Source organism: Pelobates fuscus, chromosome 6 (genome assembly GCF_036172605.1).
Source record: "Pelobates fuscus isolate aPelFus1 chromosome 6, aPelFus1.pri, whole genome shotgun sequence".
Taxonomy (NCBI): Eukaryota; Metazoa; Chordata; class Amphibia; order Anura; family Pelobatidae; genus Pelobates; species Pelobates fuscus.
The window spans coordinates 187,848,418-187,866,132 of record NC_086322.1 but is presented as its reverse complement, the minus strand read 5'-3'; the positions used below and the strand labels follow the sequence as shown (position 1 = coordinate 187,866,132).

The 17,715-nt window shown below is 37.6% G+C and overlaps 1 protein-coding gene across 1 annotated transcript in view; it reads right to left on the bottom strand.

Moving 5' to 3' along the window:
• LOC134614612 (alcohol dehydrogenase 1-like) overlaps positions 1–17,715 on the bottom strand; it is a 200,387-nt gene that overhangs the window by 55,365 nt on the left and 127,307 nt on the right. The window lies entirely within an intron of this gene.

Below are 17,715 nucleotides of genomic sequence, written 5' to 3'. Positions count from 1 at the left end.
TTCAGCTTGAAACGGTCAACGTTTCAGCTTGATTCCCTCAAGCTCAAGGGAATCAAGCTGAAACGTTGACTGTTTTTTATTTGGAAGGTAAATAAAAGTTGTATTTTAGTCCTTGGAGTGCTATCCTTTACAATTTTTGTGTTCTTGGCTGGACAAGCACCAGACATTATACTAGTTTTTTTGTGGAGTGCAAGATTTTTTCGTTGTTTATATATATATATATATATATATATATATATATTTTTAATTCTTTATTTTTGTGTGCATAGTTATACAGTAGGATTAATTTGGACACAACAGCCTTTACAAGCCTAAAATATCACATATGTAACAGTGTCATAGCTTTGATAAACTTGCACATTTTTTGTATAATAAGAGTAATGCAGGCTAGATATGTGTATCCTATTAGCTAAACTGGAAGCTTGTTGTCACAGCAATAGGGAGGATAGATACAGGGTGCACAGGTACATTATAGATTCAGGACATGCTGAGCGTTATTATGATTATGAGAGCTCAACACTATAGGTGTTGCAAGGCTGCAAGGAGCGTATTCTGCTCGTGTGTGGTTGTTGGGCGGTACCGGCAGCCATCTTTAACTGTTGAGTGTCAGCTCCCAACTGCTGGGACTTTGCTTCAATTGATGTGGTTGGTTAGTAGATACGGTGTGCTTATGGGGGCTGGGATATCCCCCCCGGTCCAGAGGGGGGGGGGGGGGGACGAGGCTGCAAGGCTAGGATACTTAGGCAAGGGGATCCGCAGGAAGAGACAGTGTCCACCTCTCCCACCGAGCAACTCCACCAGGCCCGGTCGAGATTGCCATTGACAGCACGAGTTAGCTCCCGGTCAGTTCACACAAAGCCCCCCCACCTATTCATGGGTGAGGTAGGTCTCAGTTTGGGTGGGTTTGGCAGGTTGGTGGGCTTAAATTCAGCTTAAATTAGCAGTTAAGCCCGGAGCTTGTGTTAAACATGACCAGTCGCCATGAGGTTCAGGCCCCGCCCATATATATTTTTTTTTAACTGACCCTCACGAGGCTGGGCTCTGGATCCGTCTGGTGCAATAGCGAGCATGTTCGTTTTGATTTGTGACTGTAAGCCAACCAATCAGAGCACTCTTACTGATATTACATATCGTGGGAAATTTCCCACACTTAGCAATATCAGTCAGAGCATTCTGATTGGTTCAGAGCAATGTGACAAAGATTACAAGGCGTGGGAAAGGCCTTATAAGGGCTTTCACAATTATGAAAGCTCAGTTTGGGCCTAGTTCTCATTAGTTGAAGATGGATTATTTTATTGCATTGCACTTTTTAAAGAAGAATAAATGTGACATGAGTCACCATCACTGGGAGAAAAGGACACTTTACAATGGTTCCTATATGGCTCCTGTGTCTCAGTCACCCTGTGCCCATTATAGGTGCAGGGTGTTTATAATGTGTGTGTGTGTATATTGTTAAATGTTTTGCCTGCTCTCCTTTAATGTTGAGGATTGCTACCAACTAGGTGGATTTGGCTATGGAGCCTGTGTAGCGCCCTCTGTTGGTAGCACCAGTAATACGCAGTGTCTGAAAAGCAAGGCTGGTTTATTTACATATTCATATTGCATATTGGAAATTCTGCAGGCAGGAGAGATATTTTGTGCTGGTTATTGTCTTCCCCATCCCTTTATAAATATGTTATATTGCTGTTGTAATTTCCTGTATATTTTGTGGCATGTTTTTGTTATTTGAATTTTATATTATTTGTCACAGTCATGTATATGCAATGATCATATGGGCTAGTCCCAAGTAAAATAAAGTTTTGTATGTTAGTTCCTTTTGGAACTTGTGTCCTGTGTGGAATTTTAAGGATCCCAGTAACAGAGTTTTCGGGCCTGTTTGCTGGCTGACAGATCTCTCTTGCCCTGGGATAAAACAAGAGAGCTAGGCCTGAGAGCCGCAAGTGTCTTTTTACAGACAAAAGCTATAACATTGCAGGCGGATGTGGATACCTGCCTGGAAGAAGGGCTGCAGCAGAATAGGCAGAGGGGATGATACCTGCCTGGAAGGAGAGCTGCAGCCTGGTCATGTGGAAAAGCTCATGAGAGACCCCAGTCAAGCTTCGGCGACTGGTGCTGAAGCATTCCAGGGTCCCTGCAAGCGGCAAGGAAGCGGAGGTAGACTGGACAGTATACTGCAATACTCTGGTATTTTGGCATCTTGTCTACTGGACTAATACGGCTAATCCAATCTACACTATATACAGTATATATATATATATATATAAACCAAAAATAATCAGCACTCCCACGATTTGTAGAAAAAAAACTTCTCTTTTACTCCAATCGTCAACGTTTCAGTTCCGCTTGGGAACTTCATCAGGACACTTCATCAGGACAGCAAGCAACAAACAAATGATACAAAACTGTGCTTAACCCCTTAAGGACACATGACATGTGTGACATGTCATGATTCCCTTTTATTCCAGAAGTTGGGTCCTTAAGGGGTTAAATAAGAACAACACCCCTTCATGCTTATGGTTTTTCGGGAGTGTATAAATGACTGGTGCCCGAGGATTATTTTATGAAGAAAATTGAATAGTTGTATATCCATATATCCCGCAGTCAGTCCGAATTTGAGAGTCTTATGGATTTTTTGTTCTATTTTATTAGTTGGATCCCCTCCAAGGACCTGATAGGTATTTATATCCTCCAACTGTCTGTATATTTCCAATGCATAATCTTTATAATTCTGTATTACGATTCTGCCGCCTTTATCTGCCGGTTGTATTATAATAGAGGAATTTTTAGATAGTTGTTGAATAATCTCTCTCTGTTTTTTTGAAAGATTAGAATGTGTTGAATGTTGATTTGATAGTATTTCTTCCGTCTCAGCTTTAACCAATGTAAAAAAGGTTTTTATTGTAGGATGGCAAGTTGGCGGATCAAATTTACTTGCAATTTTAAATCTGTGTCCTGTACTCTTTTCATAATTTGTTGATAGATCTCTTTGTGACTTATGAAAAAAATCCTTTAATCTTAAATTCCTACCAAATTTGAAAAGTTCCACATCCCATTGGAATTGGTTAGGCAACGTGGTAGGGATATATGAAAGACCCTTATTTAGAAATTCTATTTCTTCTTTAGACAACTCTCTATCAGATAGATTAAACACTGGAATTATTTCCGGAGGGGTGGTTTGTCCCTGAGTCCAGTGGGGATGCCCCCTCTGGCCCCTCCCTGTGACATGTCTCTTTCGTTTCTCAAAGTGCTTCTCGTGATCTTGCGTGGAGGAGATGTCATTTCTATTTGGTCGCTTACCCCTAAAAAAGTAACCGACTTTTGTGGTATTGATCCTTCATTCTCCGAAGCCGACTCACCCGAGGTCACATCTATAGTAGAGATATTGGGTTTTATTATTCTTTTATGAAAACGTCTCGGTCTCTGTCTCTGATCTCCCATCAACCATCTGTATACCTGATTTTCGCTGTAATCCATCCTTACTCTCTCCATCTTCTGACGCTTAAATTTTACCAATTGATTTTTATACTTTAGGACCTCCCTCATTTAATTTAAGTTGTTGATTAATTCCTTCCTGTGAATTAAGGAGCACCGCATGTTCACTTTCTGTTTGTTGTATCTTCAGTCTGATGTCCTGTAAATCCTCCTTGACATCCTGGATTATAACCAACATCAAGTCCATAGAGCATTTATTGAGGACAGATGTCCAGTTTTTCCTCACTTTGGGTTTTATTCTTCCTATGGTGGGTACGTTGTGTATTCTAAAGCCCCTAGGGATTTGTGTGGCCTTATGATAGTCCGACAGGAAGAGACCATGAAGGTCCAAATCAACTTTGCTTTTCCTTAATTTTAATAACTTGAAATAAACATCCTTAATGGTGATGGTAGTCGTTACTTCAAAAAAAGGAGGGAGAGATGATCTCTTTAGGGAAATCTAAGTCCAATGTTGTGGACTTTCCAAAAAATGTTTCTATTTATAAAACTTCACTTTTATTAGCCACTAGAGGTCACTTCCTGAATCATAGCAAAGATTTCCTTTGCTAGAGCGTCGCTGGACGTCCTCATGCTGTGTTAATCCAGATATGATGATTGCAGCTTGTAAATCAGGTATATTCCCAATCATATATAGAGGGTGAGTACTTCTTGAAAAAATTCAAGAGTTTAAAAATAAAAATACAGCAATTATGTTGTCCTTATAAAAGTATGTATAATGTCTATATCCTTCCATATGGATAATAGTGGGTGCATAGGCTGAGTGTAGTGCCAAAACACTCTTCAATATAAAAAAAGAAAGAACCCTTGCACTCCTACTCACATAATAAATGACCCGGTGCTCGATTGCACTGATAAATAAAAACCAAAAATAATCAGCACTCCCAGGACTTGTAGAAAAAAAACGTCTCTTTTACTCCAATCGTCAACGTTTCAGTTCCGCTTGGGAACTTTCATCAGGACAGCAAGCAACAAACAAACCATACAAAACTGTGCTTAACCCCTTAACCCATTGTTTTTGCGATGTTGTACATTTGCGACCAGGCATCTTTTTACACTTTTGTGGTGTTTGTGTTTAGCTGTAATTTTCTGCTCTCTCATTTACTGTTCCCATACAAATTATATATTGTTTTTTTTCAGGACAAAAGGAGCTTTCTTTACATACCATTATTTATATAATCTCATGTAATTTAATTAAAAAAAAATGAAAAAATATGATGAAAAATTTAAAGAAATACATGTTTTTTTACTTTTATGTGAAAAATCTTTTACTCATCTACAAAAGCGAATAAAAAAAACCTGCTAAATAGATTCAAAATGTTGTCCTGAGTTTAAAAATACCCAGTGTTTACATGCTTTTTGCTATTTTTTTGCATGTTATAGGACTATAAGTACAAGTAGGATATTGCAGTTTCAAAACATACATTTTTAAAATGTATCAATAGTGACATTGTAACATTATTATCTGTCATAAATCTCTGAATAACACCCCACATGTACATATTTTTTTTAAAGTAGACAACCCAGGGTATTCAATATGGGGTATGTCTAGACTTTTTTAGTAGCCACTTAGTTGCAAACACTGGCCAAAGTTAGCGTTCATATTTGTTTGTGTGTGAAAAAAGTAAAAAACTAAATTGAACGCTAATTTTGGCCAGTGTTTGTGACTAAGTGGTTACTAAAAAAGATTGGACATACCCCATTTGCAATACCTTGGGTTGTCTTCTTTTGCAAATGGTATGCCATCATTGGGGTAATTCTCATTCCTGGGCTACCATACGCTCTCAAAGGCAACGTAACCAACCTGGCAATTTTCAATGTAAAAATATTTGACCCATATATTTGACCCTGTAACTTTCAAAAAACGCTATAAAACCTGTACATGGGGGGTACTTTTATACTCAGGAGACTTTGCTGAACACAAATATTAGTATTTCAAAACTGGAAAATGTATCACAACAATTATATCATCAGTAAAAGTGCTGTTTGTGTGTGAAAAATGCAAAAAAAGTCACTTTCACTGACAATATCATCGCTGTGATATGTTTTACTGTTTTGAATCACTAATATTTGTGTTCAGCGAAGTCTCCGAGTAAAACAGTACCCCCCATGAACAGGTTTTAGGGTGTCGTAGAACGTTACAGGGTAAAATACAGTGCTAGCAAATTAAATTCTCTCGACTTTCGACCTGGGTTTGCAGGCAGGTCCCTCAAAATTACTTAATTATGTAAAAATATTACATAAATACACACGTAGAATTTAAATATATATGCATATTTATATATTTGAAGTCTACATATATATTTATATAATTATTTATGTAATTTTGTATATGGACATAAATATATTTCGTATTCTTTTTATTTATTTATATATACATAGATATATATATACAATTTCATTCTAAGTGTATTTTGATATAAATATAGATATATATTAATATCAAAATACAGTTAGAATAAAATTTCATATAGATATATAATTTTTTTTTTTAAATTCATTATTATTTTTACATTTTTTTATTTAATTTAAATTACTTATTATTTGTATTTCATAATAATAATATATATATACAATATATATAGTTATTATATATATGATATATATACGTGTGTAATTTAATTATAAGTGTATTTTTATATTAATATATGTACATATAAATATAAAAATACACTAAGCATGACATTATATATATATGATATATAGACATATATTATATAGGTATAATATATGTCTATATATCATATATATATATATATATATATATATATATATATACACACATATATAATTATTTTTTTTTTTTATTAACATTAACTTTATTTTTTTTAATGATTTTACACAAGCAGGGAGACTGCCTGTCAGCACAGACAGTCCCCCTGCAGGCAGACACATGGACACCTATTGTGACCATGTGGTTGCTCTGTTGAGCGATCACATGGCCCCAAGGGTCCTAATCCGCCGCGGGGAGACTGTCTGGGCTGCAGGCAGTCTCCCCACACCGGGAGCACCGCTGATCGCCGCCAGGGGAACGACGGCGATCGGGTAAGTAACTAAGACCGTTAGGACGGTTCAGGACCGTCACCGGTCGGCAATGCAAAAATGCCGATGACAGTCCTGAACCATCCTCGGTCCTTAAGGGGTTAAATAAGAACAACAATCAAAATAGACTTACAGATCAGCTGTGTATAGGGGCCGGCCATCCCAAATAATCCTGGGAGTGCTGATTATTTTTGGTTTTAATTTATCAGTGCAATCGAGCACCGGGTCATTTATTATGTGAGTAGGAGTGCAAGGTTTCTTTCTTTTTATATATATATATATTATATATATATATATATATATATATATATATATATACGGCTAATCCAATCTACACTATATATATATATATATACATAGTATGCAGTGTTACCCAGCACACACACTCAAAGTTTTACAAAGTGCCGGGTGCTTAAAAAGCCATAGCCAAAAAATATAATAAGTAATAAATGTAGGCTTGCACTCACGGTCTGTAGGTAGATAAAATTTCTTGTTTATTTCAATTCATTTAAAATATGGTTGCTGCCATTATCGTCAACGTTTCAGCCACTCCTGTGGCTTTCATCAGGACCAATTCAGCATTATGCTGAATTGGTCCTGATGAAAGCCACAGGAGTGGCTGAAACGTTGACGATAATGGCAGCAACCATATTTTAAATGAATTGAAATAAACAAGAAATTTTATCTACCTACAGACCGTGAGTGCAAGCCTACATTTATTACTTATTATATATATCCTGATGAAAGTCCACAGGCTGGACTGAAACGTCGATTTTTATGCGATTTCATTAAAAGTTATATTTTAAACTGAAGAAATTCCGTGAGTGCAGCCATTCTATTTTGTATTTGGATATTTGGAGCCCTGGTAATGCACCCGGTTCATTGCAAGAACTGAAGGACAGCTTGAGTGCAAGGTATTATATATGTTTTTATATATATATATATATATATATATATATATATATAATACGGCTAATCCAATCTACATTATATATATATATATATATATATATATATATATATATATATATATATATATATTATTTTTTTTTTCTTTCAATAGTTGTGTCTGGAATTATAGATTCTAATTTGGCCTTTTTTTTTACAAAAAGAGTTAGAAGAAAAAAGACTTCTGGTGGTAAGCAGTGATCTATCCACTCCCCTTTATATTAAAGACAGATGGGGGTCATAGAAAGGTTTAACGTCTTCTTTATGGTAATATTGTTGAGTATTGACCCCATAAGCTTTTTATTTAATTATTTTAGCTAGCAAGCACTAACCAGCCACCACATAATTAACCATTACCATTGCGCTGCCGAGGGTTTGTAAAAACTTGCCTGCTAGCAGCTAGCAAAAGCAAGTGAACATTAATTTCTGAATGTGCATCCTGCTAGATGCATTTGGTTTTGAATTTTAGTACTTTCAGTGCTTTGTGACTCTCCTGACTGTATGTCGGAGTGCTTACAGAAGTTTGCAATAAAGGTATAATTTTAATTCATCAAATGGACAGTAGTAGAGTTTCCTTCACTGGTGCCAGCCTAATTTTCAGCATTATATTTGAAAGACGAACTGTCTATCTAGTGCACCATAAAGTGAGGGCTTAAAACTTGCTAGATAGCCACAGAGCACCATGTTGTTTTAATTGCCTGACACATACACGAATGAAAGCAAAGAAAGATGCTATCTTTAATATATATAGATTTTTTGATTGCTTGGTTACACACACATACATGCCACAGACAGACCACACACAGACCTCACACACAGACAAAAATATTACACGCAACCCACATAGCACACACACATACATACATAGCACAAAAAGCCCAAACACACACACACAAATATTACAATCAGCCCACATACACACTTTTAGGGTTACCTCAGTAACCAAGGGTCATACAGCTTAGATATTATGAACTTAATAATACGTATTTTAAAGTTTACTGAAATATGATTATTAAAACTTTCTGGAGGTTAGCAATTAAGCACATGGTAATCTTGAAGACAAAATACCAGGACAAACACAACTTTATCTCGGGTATAGCAGAAGCAAACTAGTAGGGAAGGACAAACTGCCAGTAGCTAAGTGGAGATAAGCTAGGATGACTGTTAAATATTCCTGTTTTTCAAAACATTCTTTTGCTTCTTCTGCTGTTTAGCTAAATTTAAATGAAAAAAAAAAATATGAATACTTATATCAAAGATGACTGATGGTCTCTTATTTTACCCTTAACACACGCGCCCAACACAAGACAGCACACACAAAACCCCACACACAAACATAACACAACTGGCATACCAAATTCACACACATAGTACCACACACAGCTTACATAAACACAATACCCATTAACAGATGTATCCTCTCTTCTGCCCCAAGGCCATTGTCCTTAATGCACTACCCATCCCCCTCTCCCAAGCACAAATCACACTTGCTGATCTCTATCCACTGTAAGTGCAATTTTGTCTCCATCTTGTTTCCAACTTTACCACTTTATGCCTGCCTACACTTTTGAACTGTAACATTCCAGAGAGTCTTGATGATGGGTTATGAGTGAGAAGGCCTTAGGGGTAGGCTAGCTTTTGTAGTACATCTCCTAAAATGCTTTTACAGCCCTACGGCTGGCAAAGTATCAAAGATGTTGATGTAGGCCACAACATTGGATTACTGAAGGCTGCCTACCCCTGCCTTAGGGTAGAGGTGTGGGGTACATGCAGGTTATATTTGTTTCTATTGTACACCTGTGCATTGCGTAGTTTGACAAAGTGAATGTTGCTCTGAAAAAACAATGTTATCAAAACAATATCTACTGTCCTGTTACATGATTGCACCAAATTAGATGTGGAAATGCTTAGGTTAAAGTTACTTACTAAATTAAGATGTGTAAGCACATCTTGTTACTTAGCAACCTCTAATTTAGGACTTTAGCTAAGACTATTACACATTCATAACTTGCATGTTGCCTGGGGACCGTGTACAAGTAGGACTCATCAAAGGAAACAAGATTAATTAATGAGTGTGATTTGTGTTTGTGGAAGGAGGATGGGGATTTTAAATATGACTCTTGAAATCAAGAATTTCCAGTTTAAATTTGGTGCAATCATATAACAGGGCAGGTGGACATACATACAGTTCAAAAGGGTATGCAAGCATATTATGATAAAGTCTGGGTATCTGCATGCAGATACCTGTAGTTGGTATAACATGTTGCATGACTATGACCTTGGATATTGAATCATGCCATGTCAATATTCATCAAGTTTGAATATTAACTAAGAGGGCATTGTGAAATCTCTAACCCAAGCTAACATAATTTATTTTACTAGATTTTTTTATGACACATATTCCAGTTTCGAGTAAAAAATGGGTCGCAAGAGAATACTGAGAACGGGCAGCAACTGAAATAGCCTGCCCTTCGGTCGGTCACCGCTCAGTTCTCAAGCTGTTTTTTGCTCATCTTGTGCCATTACAGAGAGAACTTCTCTGAAACATATCAGACTGGTCCCACCCATACGGGCAGTCCAGATCCGAAATGCCAGCAAGTTCCCTCTGCACGAGAGACACAGCAACCCCAGACGATCGTTTCAGCCTTGTAAGGCATCATCAGTGAGGCATAGCTGATGTCTCCCTAGGCACCGTGAGCAAGGGGTCCACGTCTGGATTATCCCTTAAACTTGTGGAGAGTAAAAAATGGGTCGCAAGAGAATACTGAGAACGGGCAGCAACTGAAATAGCCTGCCCTTCGGTCGGTCACCGCTCAGTTCTCAAGCTGTTTTTTGCTCATCTTGTGCCATTACAGAGAGAACTTCTCTGAAACATATCAGACTGGTCCCACCCATACGGGCAGTCCAGATCCGAAATGCCAGCAAGTTCCCTCTGCACGAGAGACACAGCAACCCCAGATGATCGTTTCAGCCTTGTAAGGCATCATCAGTGAGGCATAGCTGATGTCTCCCTAGGCACCGTGAGCAAGGGGTCCACGTCTGGATTATCCCTTAAACTTGTGGAGAGTAAAAAATGGGTCGCAAGAGAATACTGAGAACGGGCAGCAACTGAAATAGCCTGCCCTTCGGTCGGTCACCGCTCAGTTCTCAAGCTGTTTTTTGCTCATCTTGTGCCATTACAGAGAGAACTTCTCTGAAACATATCAGACTGGTCCCACCCATACGGGCAGTCCAGATCCGAAATGCCAGCAAGTTCCCTCTGCACGAGAGACACAGCAACCCCAGACGATCGTTTCAGCCTTGTAAGGCATCATCAGTGAGGCATAGCTGATGTCTCCCTAGGCACCGTGAGCAAGGGGTCCACGTCTGGATTATCCCTTAAACTTGTGGAGAGTAAAAAATAGGTCGCAAGAGAATACTGAGAACGGGCAGCAACTGAAATAGCCTGCCCTTCGGTCGGTCACCGCTCAGTTCTCAAGCCGTGCAGAGAGAACTTGCTGGCATTTCGGATCTGGACTACCCGTATGGGTGGGACCAGTCTGATATGCTTCAGATATGTTCTCTCTGTAATGGCACAAGATGAGCTAAAACCAGCTTGAGTTCTGAGCGGGGACCTACCGAAGGGCAGGCTATTTCAGTTGCTGTCCGTTCTCAGAATACTCTTGCGACCCGTTTTTTCTCTCCATAAGTTTAAAGGGTAATCCAGACGTGGACCCCTTGCTCACGGTGCCTAGAGAGATATTAGTTATGCCTCACTGATGATGCCTAACAAGGCTGAAACGATCGTCTGGGGTTGCTGTATCTCTCGTGCAGAGAGAACTTGCTGGCATTTCGGATCTGGACTACCCGTATGGGTGGGACCAGTCTGATATGCTTCAGATATGTTCTCTCTGTAATGGCACAAGATGAGCTAAAACCAGCTTGAGTTCTGAGCGGGGACCTACCGAAGGGCAGGCTATTTCAGTTGCTGTCCGTTCTCAGAATACTCTTGCGACCCGTTTTTTCTCTCCATAAGTTTAAAGGGTAATCCAGACGTGGACCCCTTGCTCACGGTGCCTAGAGAGATATTAGCTATGCCTCACTGATGATGCCTAACAAGGCTGAAACGATCGTCTGGGGTTGCTGTATCTCTCGTGCAGAGAGAACTTGCTGGCATTTCGGATCTGGACTACCCGTATGGGTGGGACCAGTCTGATATGCTTCAGATATGTTCTCTCTGTAATGGCACAAGATGAGCTAAAACCAGCTTGAGTTCTGAGCGGGGACCTACCGAAGGGCAGGCTATTTCAGTTGCTGTCCGTTCTCAGAATACTCTTGCGACCCGTTTTTTCTCTCCATAAGTTTAAAGGGTAATCCAGACGTGGACCCCTTGCTCACGGTGCCTAGAGAGATATTAGCTATGCCTCACTGATGATGCCTAACAAGGCTGAAACGATCGTCTGGGGTTGCTGTATCTCTCGTGCAGAGAGAACTTGCTGGCATTTCGGATCTGGACTACCCGTATGGGTGGGACCAGTCTGATATGCTTCAGATATGTTCTCTCTGTAATGGCACAAGATGAGCTAAAACCAGCTTGAGTTCTGAGCGGGGACCTACCGAAGGGCAGGCTATTTCAGTTGCTGTCCGTTCTCAGAATACTCTTGCGACCCTTTTTTTCTCTCCATATTCCAGTTTCAGCTTAAAGGGACAATATAGTCACCAAAACAACTTTAGCCTAATAAAGTGGTTTTGTGTATAGATAATGCCTCTAACTGTGGTGGAAGCTCGGTAGAAATTAAATTTAGTAGGCCAGGATTGCCACGTGGCATGTGTTTGTGCATATGTTGGTGTATCAGTTAGTCAGTTACACGTAGCTAAGATACAATCAACAGTGTACTGAGCAAGTGCAGGAATGCAGGAACTGAAAACACTTCCCCTCCTCCATTCTTCTGGGTGAGCCATGTGGTCTAACAGGTAAGGGAAGTTAGGCTTTGTTCAGCTGATTGGGTAAAGAGTATATGTGGGTAGAGTTATATATAATATATAATATATGATAACTAGCTCATATTTTTTCCTTAACAGAGTTGAAATTATACTACCCTCCTAGAAAAAAAAAGGGCAACAGGTGGTTATACACCCTTTGCTTCTCTAAATGCTCTGCAAAAATAAATATTTATAAAATGATTAAAAATAATATATATGTAAGATAAACCAGGGCAAAATAAAATTGTAACTATACAGGATCTCTGATAACTTTTAAACTGAACTTATTAAAGGCTTATTTAAATAAAATGTTAAATACATTTACAGCTTTAAATGTGACCAAAAGATACTAAATGATGTGTTAAGCAGCCAGCCCAATTCACTAGAATAGCATAAGTATTCTACTATTTAAAGTGCACAATCCCTGCACATAATGACTTTGCTTACTCAGGTACAGTCTTTAGTCGATTGCAATGGCAGGATTAAAATCCACCAATTTTAAAAGGGAAAGCTTACTTAAATAAGTGGTACTATCCCACTGTACCTGTATTGCTAGCAGTAAGGAAATTAGAACAATGATATTGTACTACTGACTGTAATCAGATCAGACACATGTAATCTCAGTGAATTTCATAAACTAGGTTTTCATAACACATAAAATAAAATAAATACACCAATGTTGTTTATAAATAAATGTATATAGACTAGGTAATAAGAGCATTTACATGCATTCAGCAGCCTGCTCCCTCAGAGCCAGAAACAGATTTAAAAATAAAATAAAAATAAAAAGTAGGTTTTAAAAAGTCCACAGTCAACCACACATGATGGGTGAAATAATTGCTTCTTTAAAAGCTATATGCTGCCGCAATTATGTATATAAATACAGATTAGGGCACAGCGTAGAAATAAAAATACAGTTTCAAATCTCATATATGGGGATTCAGTTCCACCACATATTGGTGTATCTTACACTAATTCCAGTGGTAGATAGTGCTAATACTGAAGGAGGCTAATTTTAATAATATGTTGTAAGAGCATTGTGAATATATATACTGCAAAATTAATTTGATATTGCAAAGCCTGCAATATTCTAAACAGACATTAAAAGAAAAAATTATAAGAAAAAAAGAAAAATAATAATGCATAAAGAATAATGCATAAAAAATGCAGTGTCAATTAAAGTGATAATGCTCTGATATAGTAAATCCCATTGCATATCACATATCTGCTATATGAAAAGTATAATTAAGGTAACTTTACTGTCCAAAGCCCCCTCACATCTATTTTATAGAATCTATACTTTTCTGTGGTCACCTCCAAAGGGGCCTCTGAAACTGGGGGGCTGAGAGGGGTGCTCATCCTAAAAGGAATCAGATTTCACACTTAAAAATAAATAAAAATAAAATAAATTATAATAATAGAAGAAGTATTGTGGGAACATCCAGAACATGCATTTTTGTATATAAACTTAATTTGCAGATATTTTATACCTTAAAGACATATAAAGGATATTTAATTAAATATTCAGGTATCTTTAAAAAATTAAGCAATGGTAAAAAATAAAATAAATAATAATAAAATATATATATGTATATTTTTACCACAATATAAACAGCTTTGTTAAACAGATTTAAGTACAAGTACTTATGTCAAGAAATATACCGAATCCGTTTACAACAGGCAGGTTTAGCATAAATGAGAAGTGGGGGATTTATTATTGCCCGAGAAATCTCTGAACATATTTGGAATTTTTGAGAGCAACAAGTATAGATAGCAGATTGCAATGGACACCATTACAATATTGCTTTACCGATTGAGGTCAGAGCTTTAAAGAATAAATAAATAAATATTCTATGGCTCGCTAGACCGCTGGCTTTTAATGAACAGTTTGCACAACACTTATGAATAGCTTGTTATACTGCACATTATAGCTGTAACATAATATACAGAGTAAAAATACTATTTCACTGTTTAATAGACTTACCAAGTATTTAAGGACGACATGTTTCTTGCAAAGTAATTGGGACTTTGAGGGAAGTTCTAACTACGTTTAATTAATTAATTAATTAATTAATTTACTAAAGAAAAAAAGTTGTTTTTCTTTTCCCCTGCAAGTGAATTTTCAGCGCAAGGTCATTTTGTGTTCACAGACTATTCGGATTTACAAAAAGCTGTTCTTTATCTCACACTACGAACGGCCTTGTAATTCCTATGCACACTAAAAGTTGGCTTTTAAATGTTATTGTTTTAACTTTAATATATCATAGTTAATACAGAGGATAAAGTAATTTAAAGAAAGTATATTGAAAGTATATTAATTGATAGGATTTCATTTATCTATTTTGGTCCACTGTAAACTGATCTCTAGTCTCAGTCTGGTGTTCAAATAGTTTTTCTTACGCTACATCGTGTGTTTATATCCACAACTGCATGTTGCTTTGTGGAAACAAATTGAAAGCCTGGCATTGTAATACGTGTATGGACATGCTTATAACAAAGCATGGTCCCTCTCCTCATATAGTTGGTCATTACCAGGCACTTTGATGCAATGTGTCTACCAACACTGTGTCTGTGGTCACTGGATCACAAAAGCATACCCTATCTCTCAGTCATGATGCAGAGTTTATGCTTGCAAGGATATCCAGACCTTATCCACCTGGTATCCGTATAAATACTCCTATCGTTTAGAGGGGTTAGTTACATAATAACCATTGAAGGTAATATGTTGGTTGTTTTTCCTATAGAGGAAAGATAGACTTGCCCAAAAGTTTTTTCATCGCTAGGACAAGCTCTTATAGAGAGAGGTAATGTACTTCTGACTCCTGAAAAGGAATATTGATGGTCCAATATGGGATATACTGTAATTCATGTGTTTAGTAATCATAAGCATTTGCTTATTGCCACATTACTGATGTACTGTTTATTGAAATATTAATATCTAACGTACTTTTTGAATTACTATACATTGGAAGTTATCAACATCTCATGGTTATGAATATGATTTTGTATGTGTTGATGCATGTACCAGGTTTACTTGGATATATCCTGTGCGAAGTGCAACCTCTGATACCACGTTTTCTAGTCTCACTTCCTTAGTATGCATTTGATAATCCCAGGACCATCCATTTGGATGGTGGTCCTGCAGTTACTGCAAAGGAAACCTAAAACTGGGCAACCACATTTTGGTTACTTTGGGATTTCAGTGCCCCAACCACCCCCAAAGTAGTGGGGTTGTGGTCTGGGAAAATGCTGAGGTTAAATGATTATTAACCAAGTTACTAGTTGCTTGCCCCACACAGTGGTATCTATGTATTCCTATGGTACAGATGAGCATTCACAACATACCTGATGATACAAATGGTGAGACACCATATGAAATGTTACATGTTTTTCACTGACAAACATATTTCTGCACCAGGGAGAGCTTAGAACCATTGGTTCTATTAGAGAAATTTAGGGAATTTTTTTTTTCAGCCCATCTCACCATGCACCACCAACTTTTTCTTACTGTTGGCCAGTTTGTCCTGGAGAGGGTGACTCCGAGAACTTTTACTACAGAGAACAATCAGAGCCAACAGAGAACAATAAGTTTTGATATTTTACTAACAGGACGTTCACAGAACCACTGACTGCTGACACAGTGAATGCTGTTAAAGATGACATGATAAAACAAACAGAGGATGACAGAAATGCCACCAGAACACAGCCACCAGAATCATAGCCACATAACAGACTGAATCATGATCTGACATCTGAACCTGCAAATGTGAAGGAGAAAGGATGAACAAACAGGCGTGATACATTCACAGTTAACATGGAATGTATGAAAAATGAATCATCAACATCATTATAAAGAAATGCAAAGATGGAAGCAAAAGGATGCTAGAAAATTGGTTATGGTGTCTCCTTCTTACAATCTGCAGCATTATCATAACATCAACCCTAGCTGTCGTTTTAAAACTGCATTGGGATTATGTTAACAAGCAGGAAGCACCTGAACTGAATTGGACTGCCCACTATACAAGTTATTTGATCGTGAGGACTACCTCCAAGAACTATCTCAAAAGGAGAGACATAGCTCACAGTGCAATGATTGCTAATGTGACCTACACTAGTATTTCACAAGGAACCTATTGAGATCATTCCAAAAACCGATTATACATGAGAAAGATGTGATTGGACTATTACAAATCCTAATAATGGACTCAACGATGATGGCAAAGCATGCTGAAAACAGAAAAAGATGCTTGTGAAAGACTTTGGATGCACCTATGAAGGTAATGTAAGAAAAGACTATGCAATATAGTTTATCATTGAATAACTACCGCAAACAGCCTTCTTATGCTGAAAAGAAGTGCTATGTTAATTCTGGACATTGCTATTATGTTTCCAGACAGAAGATGACCGGAAAAAGAAATAAAGGCTGATAATTGTCAACACCCAGCTGTTTCTCAAGATGGAACATGGTACTGAGAAAACCTGATTGACTATCAAAGCGCCTCACAGTACAAGACGCAGATTGTTGCCTACAACTCAGAAAACGTGGTTAATAGGAAGGAGCAGAAGAAGATGAATATAGATTTCCTACTGGAGTGAAAAACCATCCTGGAACAATATTCTGTGACAATGAACTTTATAATGACATTTGGTGGCATATGAATTTGAATTCGGCAGAAACATATCAATTAACGAAAGAAACCTTTATGCAATTAATAAATAATAACAACACAGGCCTACTAAGAGCAGATGCCCTGCAAAGAGAATGGAATATAAAAGGCCAGCAAAATCTGTCAGAAACCTTACATCATGGGACACTTGTACTAAAGCACAATTTGCAGCTTTTCTTAAACTCTACATATTATGTACATACCTGCAAAGTAAGGAACTCCTGTAAACATAAACACAGAGACATTGCTACAACAAGGAATCTGTAATGGTTCTGTTGCAGATGTGATCTACCGATGTACTCCTTGCTCTTTTGGTATAACTATACCCATCAAAACGGTAAATGGCTCCATAGAATCAAACGACAAAGGATTTTTGCTATATTCTGGACTTCCAGGAATGTGGTGCATGGACAGAAAAATTATAATTACTAAAGCAATCATGCTATTTTTTTTCCCTGTATCAGAAATGTGTCAGTGACGATGTGTAATATAATAGAGATACTATAATTAATGGTATAAAATAAACACATAATGTGTTAATTACAAAGGTGGATAGACTTTGTGAATATCTGAAACGCAATTGAAGATTATTGCTAAAATGCCATAT